Raw genomic sequence first — 20,013 nt, forward strand, 5'->3', positions numbered from 1 at the left:
CATTGTAGATGAGCTCCAGTTTCCTAAAATGCTCCCAACAAAGCCAAGAAAGGCAGCAAAAGTAATCTACTAATTCACAGGCGCATATCATCTATTATTTTGGAACATATATTGTGTTCGATCATTATCATTTACCTTGAACAGAATGGTTTATTGTGTTTCACAAGAACGACGTTTTTTAATCCTGACTTTAGAAAACGTCATTCTGGTGAAACACAACTAACTCTTCACTCACACGAAATGTTGAGTGCTATCGACAAGGGATTTCACGTTGATTCTGTATTTCTAGATTTCCAGAAGACTGTTGATACCGTACCTCACAAGTGGCGTGTAATCAGGTTGCTTACATATGGAATATCGTCTCAGTTCTGCGAGTGGATTCGTGATTTCCTGTCAGAGGGGTCACAGTTCGCAGTCATTGAGTAAAACAGAAATAATTTCTGGCGTTCCTCATGATAGTGTTATAGGCCCTCTGCTGTCCCTTATTATTATAAACGATTTAGGAGACAATGTGAGCTGCTGTTTTAGGTCGTTTTGTCGATGGTTCTGTCGTGTATCGTCTAGTAAAGACATCAAAAGATTAAAACCAATTGCAAAACGTTTTACATAACATATTAGTGTTGTGGTCTTCAGTCGAGAGACTGGTTTGCTGCAGCTCTCCATGCTATTCTATCCTATGCAGGCTTCTTCATTTCCAAGTAGCTATTTCACCCTAAATCCTTATGAATCTGCTTAGTGCATTCATCTCTTGGTCTCCCCTCTACGATTTTTACCCTCCAATACTAAATTGGTTATCCCTTGATGCTTCAGAACATGTCCTACCAACCGATCCCTTCTTCTAGACAAATTGTGCCACAAATTTCTCTCCTTCCCAATTCTCTTCTTGTCTAAACTAAATATTGTCCACGTTTCACAGTCATACATGGCTGCACTCCATACAAATACTTTGAGAAAAGACTTCCTGACACTTAAATCTATACTCAATGTTAACAATTTCTCTTCGTCAGAAACGCTTTTCTTGACGTTGCGTCTACATTTTATATCCTCTCTCTACTTCGACCATCATCAGTTATTTTGCTTTCCAAATAGCAAAACTCATCTACTACTTTCTCATTTCCTAATCTAATACCCTCAGCATCACCAGATTTAATTAGACTACATTCCATTATCCTCGTGTTGCTTTTGTTGATGTTCATTTTATAGCCTCATTTCAAGGCACTGTCCATTCTGTTCAACTGCAATTCCAGGTCCTTTGCTGTCTCTGACAGAATTACAATGTCATCGCCAAATCTCAAAGTTTTTATTTCTTCTCCATGGATTTTAATTCCTACTCCACATTTTTCTTTTGTTTCCTTTACTGCTAGCTCAATGTATAAATTGAATAACGTTGGGGATAGGCTACAACCCTGTGTCACCCCCTCATCAACCACTGCTTCCCTTTTACGCGCCTCGACACTTGTAACTGCTATCTGGTTTCTGTACAAATTGTAAACAGCCTTTCGCTCCCTGTATTTAGCCCGAGCCACCTTCAGGACTTGAAAGACAGTATTCCAATCAACTTTGTCAAATGCTTTCTCTAAGTCTACAAATGCTAGAAACGTAGGTACACATTTCCTTAATCTATCTTCTAAGATAAGTCGTAGGGTCAGTATTGCCTCACATTTGTGCGGAATCCAAAATGATCTTCCCCGATGTTGGCGTCTACCAGTTTTTCCATTCGTCTGTAAATAATTCCTGTCAGTATTTTGCAGCTGTGACTTATCAAACTGATAGTTCGGTAATTTTCACATCTGTCAACACCTGCTTCCTTTAGGATTGGAATTATTATATAGCTCTTGAAGTCTGACGGAATTTCGCATTTCTCATACATCTTGGTCACCAGACAGTTCTGTCAGGGCTGGCTCTCCCAAGGCTATCAGTAGTTCGAATCGAATGCTGTCTATTTCAGGGGTCTTATTTCTTCAACATGATGCTAATGTTGGCAATTGACCGCAACTAATGTAAAGTGTGAGTTCACCCACAAGAGTGATAAAAGTGTTGGTTAAACTTCAGTTGCACGATAAATCAACCAAATTCAAAGGTAGTAAATTCAATTAAATACCTACGAATTACAATTACGAACAGCTTAAGCTCGAAAGAAAAGAAAAAACGAACCCATATAGAGAATGTTATGGGGAAGCCGAATCAAAAACAAATACAAAGATCTACTAAAGAGACTACCTGTTATATATATTAAAAACTATGCTGCGACTTAACAAACGAGAAAGCGCTGGCAGATAGACACAATAAAAAACACACAAACACACACAAAAACTTCAACCTTTCGCGACCCACGGTTGCTTCATCAGGAAAGAGGGCAGGAGAGGGAAAGACGAAAGGATGTGGGTTTTAAGGGAGAGGGGAAGGAGTCATTCCAATCCCAGGAGCGGGAAGACTTACCTTAGGGGGAAAAAGGGGACAGGTACACACACACACACACACACACACACACACACATCCATCCGCACATTGATCGTGTACACCTTCCGGGTTACAGGACTGGAGTAGGTGGTGGTGGGAGGGTGCATGGGACAGGTCTTACACCGGGGGCGGTTACAAGTGTAGGAGCCAGAGGGTAGGGAAGGTGGTTTGGGTATTTCATAGGGATGAATCAAGAGGTTACGAAGGTTAGGTGGATGGCGGAAAGACACTCGTGGTGGTAATACAGGTAGTCTCTTTAGTAGATATTTGTATTTGTTTTTGATTCGGCTTTCCCATAACATTGTGGCTAAGCCAAGTCTCTGCAATATCCTTTCTTTCAGGAGTGCTAGTTCTGCAAGGTTCGTAGGAGAGCATCTGTAAAGTTTGGAAGGTAGGAGACGAGGTAGTGGCAGAAGTAAAGCTGTGAGCACGGGGCGTGAGTCGTGCTTGGGTAGCTCAGTTGGTAGAGCACTTGCCCGCGGAAGGCAAAGGTCCCGAGTTCGAGTCTCGGTCCGGCACACAGTTTTAATCTGCCAGGAAGTTACCTGTATTACGCTTCTCCGTTGTCTTTTAGAGTACTTTGGCCTTCGACTGTCGCTCCGTCTGTTGCTAAGACCTCTTTTTGTCAAATGGCTCAAATGGCTCTGAGCACTATGGGACTCAACTGCTAAGGTCAATAGTCCCCTAGAACTTAGAACTAGTTAAACCTAACTAACCTAAGGACATCACAAACATCCATGCCCGAGGCAGGATTCGAAACTGCGACCGTAGCGGTCTTGCGGTTCCAGGCTGCAGCGCCGTTAACCGCACGGCCACTTCGGCCAGCTCTTTTTGTCAGGAACAGCTTTAAGTATGAAGTTGACATCTATTCATACCCTTAGTTCTACAGTCCCTTGGCTTCTAAGTCAATGCAGTCAAAAGACAAGGGCATCTGCGTCACATATTTTGATACTGACCCATCAACTATCCATGAACATAATTAAGTTTGTACGGAATCCTCACAGCGTGAGTCCTCCTTGCAGTTGTTCAGTTTTTTTCACATTCTTCTTAAAATTGCCACCTTTTTTTCTCTTCTAGAAAGAGGTATGTATACCTGCTGACGACCTTGTCGGTGACTCATAAGGACAGGGGCAAGAATGTCGAACACAAGCCGGCTGGTGAGTGCCGACACAAACAGAGCGCAGTGGGGGAGGCAGGCGCATACCTGGCAGTTCCAAGAGAGCGAAAACACCCACGCACGTGTCGCCTGCTCTCACAGCGCGCGAACTCCACCTCCTAGCTACCCAGCTCGGTGTGTTCCACCACGAGAGGGACAGGTAACGGCGGCCAACTTGATTCCGTCTTCCTTCACTTGCAGAAGGCGTTCCATACAATTGTGATTGATTGACTTGGGTGGGGGGGGGGGAGAGGGGGAGGGGACCAAAAAGCGAGGTCATCGGTCCCATCGCCGGCCAGAGTGGCCGAGCGGTTCTAGGCGCTACAGTCTGGAACTGCGCGACCGCTACGATCGCAGGTTCGAATCCTGCCTCGGGCATGGATGTGTGTGATGTCCTTAGGTTACTTAGGTTTAAGTAGTTCTAAGTTCTAGGGGACTGATGACCTCAAAGTTAAGTCCCATAGTGCGCAGAGCCAATTCAACCATTTTTCATCGGTCCCATCGGATTAGAAAAGGATGGGGAAGGCAGTCAGCCGATCTCTTTCAGAGGAACCATCCCGGCATTTTCCTGGAGCGATTCCGAGAAATCAAGGAAAAGCTAAATCAGGATGGCCTTGTTTTGAACCGTTGTCCTCCAGAATGGGAGTCCAGAGTGCTAACCACTGTCCCACCTCGCTCGGTCCGTACAGTTCCACACTGCCGCCTACATCTACATCTACACCTATAAACTGCGAACCTCCATGAGGTGCATGGTAGAGGGTACGTCCCACTGTTCTTCCCGTTCCATTCTCTTATGGAGCGCTGGAAGAATGATTTTTGGAATGCCTCTGTGCGTGAAGCAGTTAGTCTAATCCTATCGTCACGATCTCTATGTGAGCGATACGTAGGTGATTGAAATATATTTCTAGGATCACTATACAAACCTGGTTCTCGAAACTTCGTTAGTAGACTTTCTCGGGATAGTTTACGAGGGGCGTTTGAAAAGTCCGTGCAAAAATAAAAACTACTTACGTGTTTGGGGTAAACCTTTTTTATTTTTCGACATAGTCTCATTTTAGACTGATACATTTCATCCAACGCTGTTCTAATTTGTTGATCACTTCCGAATAACAGGAATTGTCCAAGTCTGCAAAATAGCTATTAGTTGCTGCAATCACTTCCTCGTTTGAATAAAATGTTTGTCCCACCAGCCATTTCTTCAAATTGGGGGCCAAATAGTAGTCCGAGGAAGCCAAGTGTGGAGAACAGGGGGGATGTAAAACGAGTTGGAATCCTATTTCCATTAATTTTGAGACCAGAACTGCTGAGGTGTGTGCTGGTGCACTGTCGTGATGGAAAAGGACTTTTTTGCAGTCCAATCGCCGGCGTTTTTCTTGCAGCTCGGTTTTCAAACGGTCCAGTAACGATGAATAATATGCACCTGTAATAGTTTTACCCTTTTCCAGATAGTCGATGAGGATTATCCCTTGCGAATCCCAAAAGACAGTCGCCATAACCTTTCCGGTCGAAGGAATGGTCTTCGTCTCTTTTGGTGCAGATTCTCCATTGGTAACCCATTGTTTAGATTGTTGTTTGGTCTCTGGAGTATAGTAATGTATCCATGTTTCATCCACAGTGACGAAATGACGCTTAAAATCCTGCGGATTCTCCCTGAACAGCTGCTAACCATCCTTGCAACACTTCACACGATTCTGTTTTTGGTCAAGTGTGAGCAACCGCGGAACCCATCTTGAGGACGGCTTTTTCATATCCAAATGTTTATGCAAAATATTACGTACCCGTTCATTCGAGATGCCCACAGCACTAGCAATCTCACGCACCTTAACTCTTCTGTCATCCATCACCCCATCGTGGATTTTATCAATGATTTCTGGAGTCGTAATCTCCACAGGGCGTCCAGAACGTTCAGCTTCACTTGTGCCCATATGGCCACTCCGAAAATTTTGAAACCACTTATAAACTGTTCTAATCGAAGGTGCAGAGTCACCGTAATGTTTACCAACCCTCTCTTTAGTCTCCTGAGACGTTTAGCCTTTCATAAAGTAATGTTTAATCACCACACGAAATTCTTTTTCGTCCATTTTTTGACAGTCACTCGACTTCCTTGATTCACACAAATGCCAAACACAAAGAAATAGACCAATATAGCTGAAACGTGGTGTGCGTTCTTTCCAAAGATGCTACTAACTAAACATGACCTCGATAAGCGCCCGTGGCGCCACCTCTCGGACTTTGCACGGTCTTTTCAAACGCACCTCGTTCGTCTATCTTCAAGACTATTCCAGTTCAGTTCCTTCAGCATCTCAGTTATACTCCCCAACTGATCAGATAAAGCTTTGGCGATTCGTGCTGTTCCCCTCTGTGTATACGTTCAATATCCCCTGTTAGTCCTATTTGGTACGGGTCCCATATGCTTGAGCAGTATTCAGGGATGGGCCGCACGAGTGATTTTTAAGCAATCTCCTTACAAGGGAACCTCCCCATCGCACCCCCCCTCAGATTTAGTTATAAGTTGGCACAGTGGATAGAACTTGAAAAACTGAACACTGATCGATCGAGAAAACAGGAAGAAGTTATGTGGAACTATGAAAACATAAGCAAAATATACGAAGTGGGTCGTCCATGAGTAATATAGGCAATATTAAGGGCAGTGTGAGGTGAGGAGTGCCGTGGTCCCGTGGTTAGCGTGAACAGCTACGGAACGAGAGGTCTTTAGTTCAAATCTTCCCTCGACTGGAAATTTTAACTTTTTATCTTCAGTTTATGTGACGAACTCTTAATTTTTCATCACTTTTTTTGGAGTGATTATTACATCCACAAGAAAACCTAAATCGGGCAAGGTAGAAGAATCTTTTTACCCATTCGCCAAGTGTACTAGTTAGGTGGGTCGACAACATATTCCTGTCATGTGACCCACATGCTGTCACCAGTGTCGTATAGAATATATCAGACGTGTTTTCCTGTGGAGGAATCGGTTGACCTATGACCTTGCGATCAAATGTTTTCGGTTCCCATTGGAGAGGCACGTCCTTTCGTCAACTAATCGCACGGTTTTGTGGTGCGGTCGCAAAACACAGACACTAAACTTATTACAGTGAACAGAGACGTCAATGAAGGAACGGAGAGATAATAACTTTGCGAAAATAAAGAAAGCAAAATTTTCAGTCGTAGGAAAATTTGAACTAAAGACCTCTCGTTCCACAGCTGTTCACGCTAACCACGGGAACACGGCTCACGCTGCCCTTATAATATTGCATATGTTACGCATGGACTACTCAGTTTGTATATTTTGCTTATTTTTTTCGTAGTTCCACACAACGTCTTCCTGTTTTCTCGATTGATATGTGTTCAGTTTTTCAAGGCCTATCCACTGTGCCGGCTTATAACCTAATCTGAGGGGGGGGGGGGGGTGCGATGGGGAGGTTCCCTTGTTAGTAGACTGATTGCAAACGCGTTTTGAAAATCAAGAAATACAGTATCTTCCTGACTGCTTCGATTCAAAGCTTTCAGCATGTCATGTGAAGAAAGTGCGAGTTGCATTTTGCATGATCGATGTCTTCGGGATAGAATCTACCCCTTACACCCCTATAATCGATATACTGGAATCAATGCCATCGCAGAATGGCAAAGCGGCTGTTCACGTGCCGCTGGTTCGGCCACAGTACATAAAAATATTTTTATTGCTAGTCATCGAGTTTTCTAATAGGTTCTGATACTTTTTGTTAATTTAATAAAATTAAATTCTATAATGTTCGATGTTATGTAAATATAACCGTGCTGTTTCTGAGGAGTTCGCATCGTTCATTGGTTTAATCTAAAAGACAGGTAGGACCATTTGCACTAAGATATTTTGAACATACTCGTTTTAAGTTTCTTATTTCACGTTTTGTAAATCTTCCGCTTGCCGAATAGGAACAGTGATCAAGTAAGAATGTGTAACGCACTGTTTGTAATGGAACTTTTATACGTCAATGTTCTAGCAATTTCCTTTTTTGCCTTATACACTGAAACGCCAAAGAAAGTGGTAGGCATGGGTATTCAAATACAGAATAGAATACGGCGCTGCGGTCGGCAACGCCTATACAAGACCATTTCACGAGTGTATCGTGAACATCAGGAATCCGATAAAATATGAAATGTCCGACGTCGCTGCGGCCGGAGGAAAATCGTCCAAGAACGTGTCAACGTGACAGAAGTGCAACCCTTCCGCAAACTGCTTGAGATTCCAGTGCTTGGCTATCAACAAGTGTCGGCGTGTGAATCATTCAACGAAACATCACCGATATGGGCTTTCGGAGCCCAAGGCCTACTCGTGTACCCTTGATGACTGCGCGACACAAAGCTTTACACCTCGCCTGGGCCCGTCGACACCGACATTGGACTGTTGAAGACTGGAAACATGTTGCCTGGTCGGACGAGGCTCGTTTCAAATTGTATAGAGCGGATGGGTGTGTACGGGTATGGAGACAACCTCACTAATCTATGGACCCTGCATGTCAGCACGGGCCGTTCAAGCTAGTGGAGGCTCTGTAATGGTGTGGAGTGTGTGCAATTGGAGTGATATGGGACCCCTGGTACGTCTGGATACGACTCAAACAGGTGACACGTACGTAAGCGTCCTGTCTGATCACCCGCATCCATTCGTGTCCATTGTACATCCCGACTTGGCAGGCGACACCCAGCATGTCCAGAATTGCTACAGAGTGGCTCCAGGATCACTCTTCTGAGTTTAAACACTTCTGCTGGCCACCAAACTTCCCACACAGGAACATTACGGGGCATACACTCCTGGAAATTGAAATAAGAACACCGTGAATTCATTGTCCCAGGAAGGGGAAACTTTATTGACACATTCCTGTGGTCAGATACATCACATGATCACACTGACAGAACCACAGGCACATAGACACAGGCAACAGAGCATGCACAATGTCGACACTAGTACAGTGTATATCCACCTTTCGCAGCAATGCAGGCTGCTATTCTCCCATGGAGACTATCGTAGAGATGCTGGATGTAGTCCTGTGGAACGGCTTGCCATGCCATTTCCACCTGGCGCCTCAGTTGGACCAGCGTTCGTGCTGGACGTGCAGACCGCGTGAGACGACGCTTCATCCAGTCCCAAACATGCTCAATGGGGGACAGATCCGGAGATCTTGCTGGCCAGGGTAGTTGACTTACACCTTCTAGAGCACGTTGGGTGGCACGGGATACATGCGGACGTGCATTGTCCTGTTGGAACAGCAAGTTCCCTTGCCGGTCTAGGAATGGTAGAACGATGGGTTCGATGACGGTTTGGATGTACCGTGCACTATTCAGTGTCCCCTCGACGATCACCAGTGGTGTACGGCCAGTGTAGGAGATCGCTCCCCACACCATGATGCCGGGTGTTGGCCCTGTGTGCCTCGGTCGTATGCAGTCCTGATTGTGGCGCTCACCTGCACGGCGCCAAACACGCATACGACCATCATTGGCACCAAGGCAGAAGCGACTCTCATCGCTGAAGACGACACGTCTCCATTCGTCCCTCCATTCCCGCCTGTCGCGACACCACTGGAGGCGGGCTGCACGATGTTGGGGCGTGAGCGGAAGACGGCCTGACGGTGTGCGGGACCGTAGCCCAGCTTCATGGAGACGGTTGCGAATGGTCCTCGCCGATACCCCAGGAGCAACAGTGTCCCTAATTTGCTGGGAAGTGGCGGTGCGGTCCCCCACGGCACTGCGTAGGATCCTACGGTCTTGGCGTGCATCGGTGCGTCGCTGCGGTCCGGTCCCAGGTCGACGGGCACGTGCACCTTCCGCCGACCACTGGCGACAACATCGATGTACTGTGGAGACCTCACGCCCCACGTGTTGAGCAATTCGGCGGTACGTCCACCCGGCCTCCCGCATGCTCACTATACGCCCTCGCTCAAAGTCCGTCAACTGCACATACGGTTCACGTCCACGCTGTCGCCGCATGCTACCAGTGTTAAAGACTGCGATGGAGCTCCGTATGCCACGGCAAACTGGCTGACACTGACGGCGGCGGTGCACAAATGCTGCGCAGCTAGCGCCATTCGACGGCCAACACCGCGGTTCCTGGTGTGTCCGCTGTGCCGTGCGTGTGATCATTGCTTGTACAGCCCTCTCGCAGTGTCCGGAGCAAGTATGGTGGGTCTGACACACCGGTGTCAATGTGTTCTTTTTTCCATTTCCAGGAGTGTATATGGGATGCCTTGCAACGTGCTTTCAGAAGAGATCTCCACTCTCTGGTACCCTTATGGATTAGTGGACAGCCCTCCAGGACTGATGGTGTCAGTTCCCTCCAGCACTACTTCAGACATTAATCGAGTCCATGCCACATCGTATTGCTGCACTTCTGCGTGCTCGCGAGGGCTGCACGCGATAAAAGGCAGGTGAACAAGTTTCTTTGGCTCTTCAGTTTAACATGTCCGCGGATTTCAAGTTTTTATTTATTTATACTAAAACACAGCAACATTACAAGCATATGGACAAAGGAGCAAATGCACGTTGTAATAGAGCTAACGTATGAATTTTACGCCCGGCCACTTCTTAAACAGTGTGATGTGCGAGCCAGATACAGCCGACAACTGCCGCTTGAGCGCGCTGCGATCGCGTATAACAAGTTGAGGCACAAGCCGCATCGTTTCTGAGCGTTCAGCAGCACGTTGAATCGGCACGCTCAGCGTTGACGTTCGACAGTACGTTTTGTGTGCCGACAGCTGCAGAGGATGGAAGCACTTCGTGGCATTCGCTTCAGAATTGTTACAGTGACTCGTAGGGTAGTAGACCGCTCTTCTCGAGCTATCAACACGACTGCGCTGTTCAGCCAATCCAAAGCTTTCCACTTCGGTGGCACACACTATTGCTGACTCCCTCGAAGGACGGTAAAATATTGAATCGTTTATCTACTTTGTGTAAGTTGTAAATAAGTAGTTGCCACTATTAAAGTTCGCCGGCCGGTGTGGCCGTGCGGTTCTAAGCGCTTCAGTTTGGAACCGCGTGACCGCTACGGTCGCAGGTTCGAATCCTGCCTCGGGCATGGATGTGTGTGATGTCCTTAGGTTAGTTGGGTTTACGTCGTTCTAAGTTCTACGGGACTGATGACCTCAGCAGTTAAGTCCCATAGAGCCATTTGAACTATTAAAGTTCCAACACTCGTAGACGTAGGCATGCCTAAAGCCGTCAGCACACAGACCGTGCATCAGAACGTTGAGCGAGCCGAGTTTCTAACGTAATAGCGTGGAATGGCACGTTGGGGAGTCTTTCCGAACATGCAGATCAATACCTGTCAGATATTCTGAACGTGCGTTTGAACGTTGACCAATGAGATGGCAGAATGCCGCTACGTCACATGCACGCCATCTCCCTTCGGTGCAGAGTTATGAGGCTCTGGAGCTCTCGATAACCCATCGTTAAATTATGATACGTTGTAATGAAATGACGAGAAACGTCATATTCATCGTAAAAGAAATATTGTAGCTTGTGTATTGTGACAGTATGCATTTCAAGGTAACGGCCCGTTGAGGAACGATTAGAAATGCATTGGTCTTGGTACAGTTTGTCATATCTAAATTTCAATTAGTAATATAGCTATGACTGAAGTGTTTATGATAGTAATATGCTAGGTAGTGTCATCCTACAACCGTTGTCACTTTAGCCCCCTTCTCTTGCTGTCCTAGACTTCGATAAAGCATTTGATCGGGTTAATCACGACTTTTTGCTTCGGATTCTGGAGGCAGTTGGTTTTACTGTTGATACACGGCGAGTGCTCTCAAATCTGTTTACGGATATTCCAGCTTTGGTAGTTGTTAAAGGCCAACTGAGGCTATGATAAATATCCGTCGGGGATTGCCTCAAGGAAGCCCGCTCTCAATGACTTTGTGTTGTCTCTGGAACCCCTGCTTCGGATGCTAGCATCCCAGCTGAAAGGTTGGACTATAGCTGTTCGTGCATACGCGGACACGTGATGGTTCTGCGGAGATACCTCGACTGAAGGCTGTAACCGATAATTATTGTTGGAGTTCAGGTGCACTACTTAATGAAGGTTTGCGAGGTTTTCATGGCGCCGTTGTTCCATGGGCTACTGCAGTGGATCGACATACATCTTTCGGTACCATCATTGTTCGTTGTCCACTCGAAATGGCGACGCTCAACTGGAAGTCTGTAACGGAAAAAATCAGGGAGCTATACTGGAACATGAAAGGCGTTCTCTTACTCTGCTCCAGAAAGTTCGAATACTGGATACAAATGTCTTATGCAAAGCTTATTACGTGGCTCAAGTTTATCCGCCTCCCTCGATGATGGCGAATAAACCACAGCAATTGTCTGGTCGTTTCTTATGGAAAAGAGATATCTCTTGCTTATGGTATGGGGTGGTCACGAAGCCTCGTTCTCTGGGGGATTGGGCCTGGCTAATATACGAAGGAAGAGGTAGATGCTATATGTGGGTCGTACTGCTTTGACGATAACTCAAGAAACTCACACATTCACGTCTCGTTTATTTCTTTGTGTCCGTCCTGCAAGTCTTGAGCACGCTGTTGATGTTGGTAGCATAAATTATAAGTTAAAACATATTCGTGACTTCTGTCTTGCGGTGAGCTATTTAGGGGCTGACATTTTATGGAGACCCGTCCTCACCATGAAATTCGTGCAGACTCGTTGGAAAGCAGGCCATTGCCCCAACCTCGTTGAAAAGGGATCGCCACGAACAAACTGGACGGCAGTTTGGTGCAATATCAGTCTTCCGATTTTTCCGATGCGTGTAGCGTCCTCTTGATACAAGGTAGTAGATAACTTGATCCCAACGAAAGAGCTATTTTTCCGTAGTGAGCTTAGCGACACGGATTATGCAGTCGTCTACTGATACGATACGACATCGCTTTATTTTTGAAGGTCATGTAGCAAATTGGTCTTGGATTAGGACGCAATTGGCCTTCCTTACTCGATCCTCTGAGACTTTATACACTACGGACATCATATTGCGCCCAGATTCTTCCTTCTTTTCACGGTCGAAAACCCATGCCGTTATGTGGTTCCTGGGACACTTCGTTCATTATGTTGTAGAAGGCGAGAGGGAAAATCACATGAGCCTATTGGACATGCTTGCAAATGCCTCGATATCGAGACCTCTTCGCCAACAGGTTGAATCTTGTTTTGCGTCGGCAAGGTGTTTGTTAATTTCATTTTTCTGATGATAGCTGTTTTCTTTATTATGTATCCCATCTGATTTGCTTTGCCTTGTTCTCTCCTTCTTTACCTGCTCGTTTTCCTTTTGTATTTTGACTCAATATCGCTCCAGTTCTAGTGTAAAATATGTATAGATGAAGTATATATACACATGAACGTATACAATCCTTGAAATAAGATTGAAATTTTTCTAAAAATAAAAAAAATATCACGCAGTGGGTACCGTAATAAAGAAAAAGACGCAATGAATAGCATCACAGATTCGTGACGAAATGTTTGAGAGCTCGGTGGTTCGTGTCCCGTTACATGGAATATTTTTTCTAACTTCTCGTTTTTAATAGGATCTGGTACTTTCTTGTTAAGTTAGTATAGGTATATGCTATAATATTCGATGTTATGTAAGTATAAGTGCGCTCTTTTTGAGAAGTGAGGCAGGCCGTTGTGGCCGAGCGGTTCTAGGCGCTTCAGTCTGGAGCCGCGCGACCGTCACGGTCGCAGGTTCGAATCCTGCCTCGGACATGGATGTGTGTGATGTCGTTACGTTATTTAGGTTTAAGTAGTTCTATGTTCTAGGGGACTGACCTCAGATGTTAAGTCCCATAGTGCTCAGAGCCATTTAAACCTTTGAGAAGTGAGCTTGTTCGATTGGCTTAATCTGCAGGACACCCTGCACAGCATGCAGTAAGATATTTTGCCCCATTTTTCTTTAAAGTTTTCTAATTCGCGTGTAGAGATTCTGCTAATAAGTAGGAACAGTGATCAAATAAGAATGATCTTAAGGTTTTACTAAAAAGTGAGAATGATGAAATAACTTTTACCTTATGTGGAGAATTATTCTAAGTTTGTATCGCAGTATTTGTAATGTCGTTAGTGACTGGACATGGTACTTTCTGTTTTGCCTTATAATATTTTCGCGGTTATTGAACTTTATATTTGTGTATGCTACAGACAGAACCACCTTACTAGCATACGGATAAGGGAGGAAAGTACGTTTTAACAGAGCTAATACAGGAATTTTATCCCCCTTCATTTGGTAAACGAACAGTGCGATTTACGAGCCAGATACAGGTGCAGCGCGTTGCGATCGTGTATACCACGTTGGGGCCCACGTACCGTAGGCACAAGTCGCATCGTGGCGCGCTCCACGTTCACGGCCCGTGTGCCAGCGGCTTTAGTCACAGTCTGGGGGACTGTTTCGAGAACGAAACTGAAAGCTCAAGGCCTGCCGTGGCCGGGATGCGCAGGTAGCGCGACCTTGGCTGCACATTCCTCGGCTTCCGCCCCCACATTCCGCTACGCAGCGGAGGCCAGCCTCATTCCCGCATCTTTCTCACCGACTCGCGGAGCTCCTCTAGCATTTACCCTTATCACTGCCGCCACCACCACCACCACCATCAAAACAGCGATTTGACACCGGGTTCCGAAGTAGACCTCCCTGTTTTTTATTTTTATCCGGTAGAAATGGTTGACGAAATCCTGCGATTACAAAAATTATTAGCTGCCCTACGACTCACGTTACACAGAGTAAGTAACGTCCCACTCAGCAAAGAAAGCTATGAAAAAGAATCACAAACAATACAACGCATAGCCACAAACAATGATTGCAACACTGAAAAGCCAAAGAAACTGGTACATCTGCATAATATCGTTTAGGGGCCCTGCGAGCACGCAGAAGTACGCAACACGACGTGGCACGAACTCGGCTAATGAGTGACGTAGTGCGGGAAGGAACTGACACCATGAATCCTGCAAGACTGTACATAAATCCTAAGAGTACGAGGGGTGGAGATCCAGCACGGTGCAAGGCGTCCCAGATATGCTCAATAATGTTCGTGTCTGGGGAGTTTGGTGGCCAGCGGAAGTATTTAAACTCAGAAGCGTCTTCCTGGAACCACTCTGTAGTAATTCTGGACGTGTGGAGTGTCCCATTGTCATGCTGGAATTGCCCAAGTCCATCGGAATGCACATTGCACGTGGCCGCCGAGCATGATGGGAATTCGTATGCGCGTGTGTAAGCGCTTTGTTGTTGTCGGCCATTTGCACCTGAAAATGTACGGCACAGCGCATTTGGGGGACTGACAATCCGCATTTCGCGATCGAGAAGTCTCTTCACCCTCAACGGGTGACTGTGTGGTGTGCAATGTCTAGTCACGGAACAATCGGTCCGATATTCCTCGATGGCGCAGCGACTGCCGAATGCTACGTGAAGGTTTTGCAAGATGATTTTATCTTCGTTTTCCAAAGGCACCCTGATTTTGAAAGAAATGGCTCATGCAAGACGGAGGTCGATCCCATAGAAGCAGGATAGTGTTTGATGTTCTGGAGGAGCACTTTGGGGACCGCATTCTGTCTCTAAGGGGCCATTGGCATGGGCCTCGATTGGCCGCCATGTTGTCCCGATATGAAGACATGCGACACCTTTTTGTGGGGCTATATTAAAGAGCAAGGCCAGACCCAAACTTTCATATGTCGTCAGCGATGGCAGTTAGTGGTACACGGATAGCCAAATAGTAAAGTGACCGCTCGTGATATGCGGGAAATCCGGGTTCGAGTCCCGATCCGGCACAAATTTTCACTGTCGTCATTCCATTCTCAAGATGATGATAGTCATTATTCGCGATTGCGAATTCATCTGATATGTTTCGTAACAGTTGTGGTCGCCGCAGTGCATCGTCATCAGAATAACACTGCCACTACATTATCGTACCATGACCAAATAGGTCCGGGTCGCGTCGTCCCACGGGACCTGGACACAAATATGGGAACACCGAAAACACGGCACACTAACTGAAAACAACTTCCAGTCAACTCGGAATGGATAAATACGGTCCTGTATCAAAGCAAGTTTATAACAACCTTCGTGCAAAATGGTGGCAAATTCAGGTAACTATAATGCAGTTGGATAGTGATCACGCACCCTTCTGTCCAGAGTGTATCACTAAAGACACTGTGGTGGCCTGTTGAGATGCGACAACTGACCGTCGTGCTAAAAAAATCAGCCCCAAACGAAGCGAGCTGTGAGAACAGGGGTTCTATCGTCTTAGAAAACAGCATTACCAATGTGTTGAAACACTGTGTCGTGCAATGGAGCTGACCAGTCCAAGTGGTCACATAATTCTTCACAGTAATGTGACCTTAGAGACTAACCATTGGGAACATAGAATACCACGATGTTGTTGCTGTGGTCTTCAGTCCTGAGACTGGTTCGATGCAGCTCTCCATGCTACTCTATCCTGTGCAAGCTTCCTCATCTTCCAGTACCTACTGCATCCTACATCCTTCTGAATCTGCTTAGTGTATTCATCTCTCGGTCTCCCTCTGCGATTTTTACCCTCCACGCTGCCCTCCAGTACTAAATTGGTGGTTCCTTGATGCCTCAGAACATGTCCTACTAACCGATCCCTTCTTCTAGTCCAGTTGTGCCACAAACTCCTCCCTAATTCTATTCAGTACCTCCTCATTAGTTATGTGATCTATCCATCAAATCTTCTGCATTCTTCTGTAGATCCACGATATGGATCCGCAAATCATCTCTGAAATCGTCCGCAGCTCGCGGTCTAGCGGCTAGCGTTGCTACCTCTGGATCACGGGGTCTGGGGTTCGATTCCCGGCCGGGTTGGGCGTTATCTCTGCCCAGGGACTGGGTGTTTGTGTTGTTCTCATCACTTCATCATCATCCTCATCATTCGTGACTGTGCCTAGATTGGTCTGTGAAAATTGGGAGTGTGTACGGGCGCAGACGACCGCGCTGTTGAGCGTCCCACAAACCAAACATCATCATCACTGAAATCCCGCCAGGTTGCTTGGGACGTAAACTCGGCCAGAAGTTGGCAATAGTGTGAAACAAGACTCTTCCGACTCTCTTCCATTGCTACACAGCCCACGTTTTATGGCTTTGGCACCACATTTTCCTGTTACTGGCATTGCCATCACTGCTGTGTGGTTTTGGAATCCCGTCTCGCCCTACGATTACCTGCTTATGTTGTTTTTGTGCTGACAATGTTCTGAGTTCACATTCAGTCGTGCAGTGACTTTTGCAGCGGTCGTTCTATTATTTTTCGTCTCAATCTTCTTCAATAACGCCGGCCGGTGTAGCCGAGCGGTTCTAGGCGCTACAGTCTGTAACCGCGCGACCGCTACAGTCGCAGGTTCGAATCCTGCCTGGGGCATGGATGTGTGTGATGTCCTTAGGTTAGTTAGGTTTAAGTCCCATAGTGCTCAGAGCCACTTGAACAATTTTTTGGTACGCCTCGGCATTGAGTCAAACTGAGCTTGGATGGCGTGTACAGGCACAGCTACCCATGCAGCTTCAACACGATACGACGGTTCATGAAGAGTATTGTGACGAGCCAGTTGCCCGCCACCATTGACCAAACGTTTTCAATTGGTGAGAGATCTGGAGAATGTGCTAGCCAGGGCAGCAGTCGAACATTTTCTGTATCCAGAAAGGCCCATACAGGACCTGCAACATGCGGTCGTGCAATATCCTGCTGAAATGTAGGGTTTCACAGGGATCGAATGAAGGGTAGAGCCACGGGTCGTAACACATCTTAAATGTAACGTCCACTGTTCAAAGTGCCGTCAATGCGAATAAGGTGTGATCGAGACGTGTAACCCATGGAACCCTATACCATCACGCCGGGTGATACGCCAGTATGGCGATGACGAATACAAGTTTCGAATGTGCGTTCATCGCGATGTCGCCAAACACAGATGTGACCGTCACGATGCTGTAAACAGAACCTGGATTCATCCGAAAAAATGACATTTGCCGTTCGTGCACCCAGGTGCGTCGTCGAGTACACCATCGCAGGCGCTCCTGTCTGTGATACAGCGTCAGGGTAACCGCAGCCATGGTTTCCGAGCTGATAGTCCATGCTGCTGCAAACGTCGTCGAACTGTTCGTGCAGACGGTTGTTGTGTTGTAAACGTCGCCATCTGTTGAGTCAGCGATCGAGACGTGGCTGCACGATCCGTTACAGCCTTGCGGATAAGATGCCTGTCATGTCGACTGCTAGTGATACGAGGCCGTCGGGATCCAGCATAGCGTTCCGTATTACCCTCCTGAACCCACCGATTCCATATTCTGCTAACAGTCATTGGATCTCGACCAACGCGAGCAGCAGTGTCGCAATACGATAAAACGTAATCGCGATAGGCTACAATCCGACCTTTATCGAAGTCGGAAACGTGATGGTGCGTATTTCTCCTCCTTACACGAGGCATCACAACAACGTTTCACCAAGCAACGCCGGTCGACTGCTGCTTGTGTATGAGAAATCGGTTGGAAACTTTCCTCATGTCAGCACGTTGTAGGTGTCGCCACCGGCGCCAACCTTGTGTGAATGCTCTGAAAAGCTAATCATTTGCATATCACAGCATATTCTTCCTGTCAGTTAAATTTCGCATCTATGGCACGTCATCTTCGTGATGTAGCAATTTTAATGGCTAGTAGTGTATGTTCAAGCATGCATTTCTAGGCGTGTTACCACGTTTTTGTCCAACCCCCGCAAATAAATTCCAAGTGCTGAGTTACGCCAGAATACTGCGTCACGCTTCGGGAGGCTTTTCTGGAGGCGTTCCCCTTGTCAGCCACAACGCTGTGGCGTGTGAGCTTATCTTATCTCGTCGCAGTCGCGGTAGCCTGTGCGTTTGTTTGTCGCCAGGCGCCGCGCCGTGTATACTGACTCTGAGTAACGGAAGTCCGCTGTGCACCAAGTACAGAGGCAACACAGTTGTGAAAGACGAAAATCCAGTTTCGACATCCGATTCCTTTCCTCGGGTATGCCAGTTCCACTGAAGGCTCTCACCCATGGTTAATTCCGCACAGCTATAAAGTTACGGAAGGGTTGATTCCAACGCTTCGCCCGCTGTTGTAAGCAGTCTCAGACACTTTCTGTTGTGACTTGGCAAGACAGCCAAGCCACTATGATGGGTAGCCGAAAAGCACGCGTTAAAGCTCACGCAGGCTGGCGTGAGGTCTGGAACAGTTATAGGAGTTAATAGTAGGAAGAAAAGTACGTAGCTTCGGGAATACTTAACTTTAATCCATAATTCGTGAACATCAGTCTGACTGTACAGGCATCACAAGATAAGTAGCAGATGATAATGGCGCCTTGCTAGGTCGTAGCAAATGACGTAGCTGAAGGCTATGCTAACTATCGTCTCTGCAAATGAGAGCGTAATTTGTCAGTGAACCATCTCTATCAAATTCGGCTGTACAACTGGGACGAGTGCTAGGAAGTCTCTCTAGACCTGCCGTGTGGCGGCGCTCGGTCTGCAATCACTGACAGTGGCGACACGCGGGTCCGACGTGTACTAACGGACCGCAGCCGATTTAAAGGCTACCACCTAGCAGGTGTGGTGTCTGGCGGTGACACCACACTTTCTGTGGGATTAGCACTCCGTCGTCATTCCACAAGTGGCCCATGGGGTCCATTCGGCCGCCGTGTCATCCTCAGCTGAGGATGTGGATAGGAGGCGCGTGTGGTCAGCACACCGCTCTCCCGGTCGTTATGGTGGTTTTCTTTGACGGGAGCCGCTACTATTCGGCCCAGTAGCTCCTCAATTGGCTTCACGAGGCTGAGTGCACCTCGAAAATTGGCAACAGCGCATGGCGGCCCGGATGGTCACCCATCCAAGTGCCGGCCACACCCGACAGCGCTTAACTTCGTTGATCTGACGGGAACCACTGCGGCAAGGCCGTTGCCATGTGGGGGTTAAGATCGTGTGATTTACGGACGAGTCGAGATGAAATAAATGTTCAAATGTGTGTGAATTCCTAAGGGGCCAAACTGCTGCGGTCATTGGTCCCTAGACTTACACACTACTTAACTAACTTATGCTAAGAACGACAACACACCCATGCCCGAGGGAGAACCCGAACCTCCGGCAGGAGGGGCCACGCAATCCGTGACATGATGCCTCAAACCATGCGGCCACTCCGCGCGCCCAGGTGAAATAGGATGCCCGAGTCTTCGTCAAACTAAGAACGTGTGCATGAAACCTTGTTACCATCTTGTCATTTTGCGAATCGCAAATATCCTCAATGTTCTCACAATCGACACGTAGATATCGGCTTTGATATATTGCTCATAAAATTCTATTTGTTCTACAGGCAAGTATGATAGGCTGTTTTAAGGTCACCATTACTTTCAAGTGCAGTCAACTCCATCTGCAGGTGGAACATGGCCTCTTCAGACTTA

General features: G+C 46.8%; 1 protein-coding gene and 1 non-coding gene across 2 annotated transcripts in view; both read left to right on the forward strand.

The window, feature by feature from the left end:
* LOC126108650 (insulin-like growth factor 2 mRNA-binding protein 1) overlaps nucleotides 1–20,013 on the forward strand; it is an 824,356-nt gene that overhangs the window by 374,019 nt on the left and 430,324 nt on the right.
* On the forward strand, nucleotides 2,905–2,979 carry Trnap-cgg (transfer RNA proline (anticodon CGG)). Its single transcript has one exon. It is a non-coding gene; the product is annotated as a tRNA-Pro (tRNA).

This window comes from Schistocerca cancellata, chromosome 11 (genome assembly GCF_023864275.1).
Source record: "Schistocerca cancellata isolate TAMUIC-IGC-003103 chromosome 11, iqSchCanc2.1, whole genome shotgun sequence".
Classification (NCBI taxonomy): Eukaryota; Metazoa; Arthropoda; class Insecta; order Orthoptera; family Acrididae; genus Schistocerca; species Schistocerca cancellata.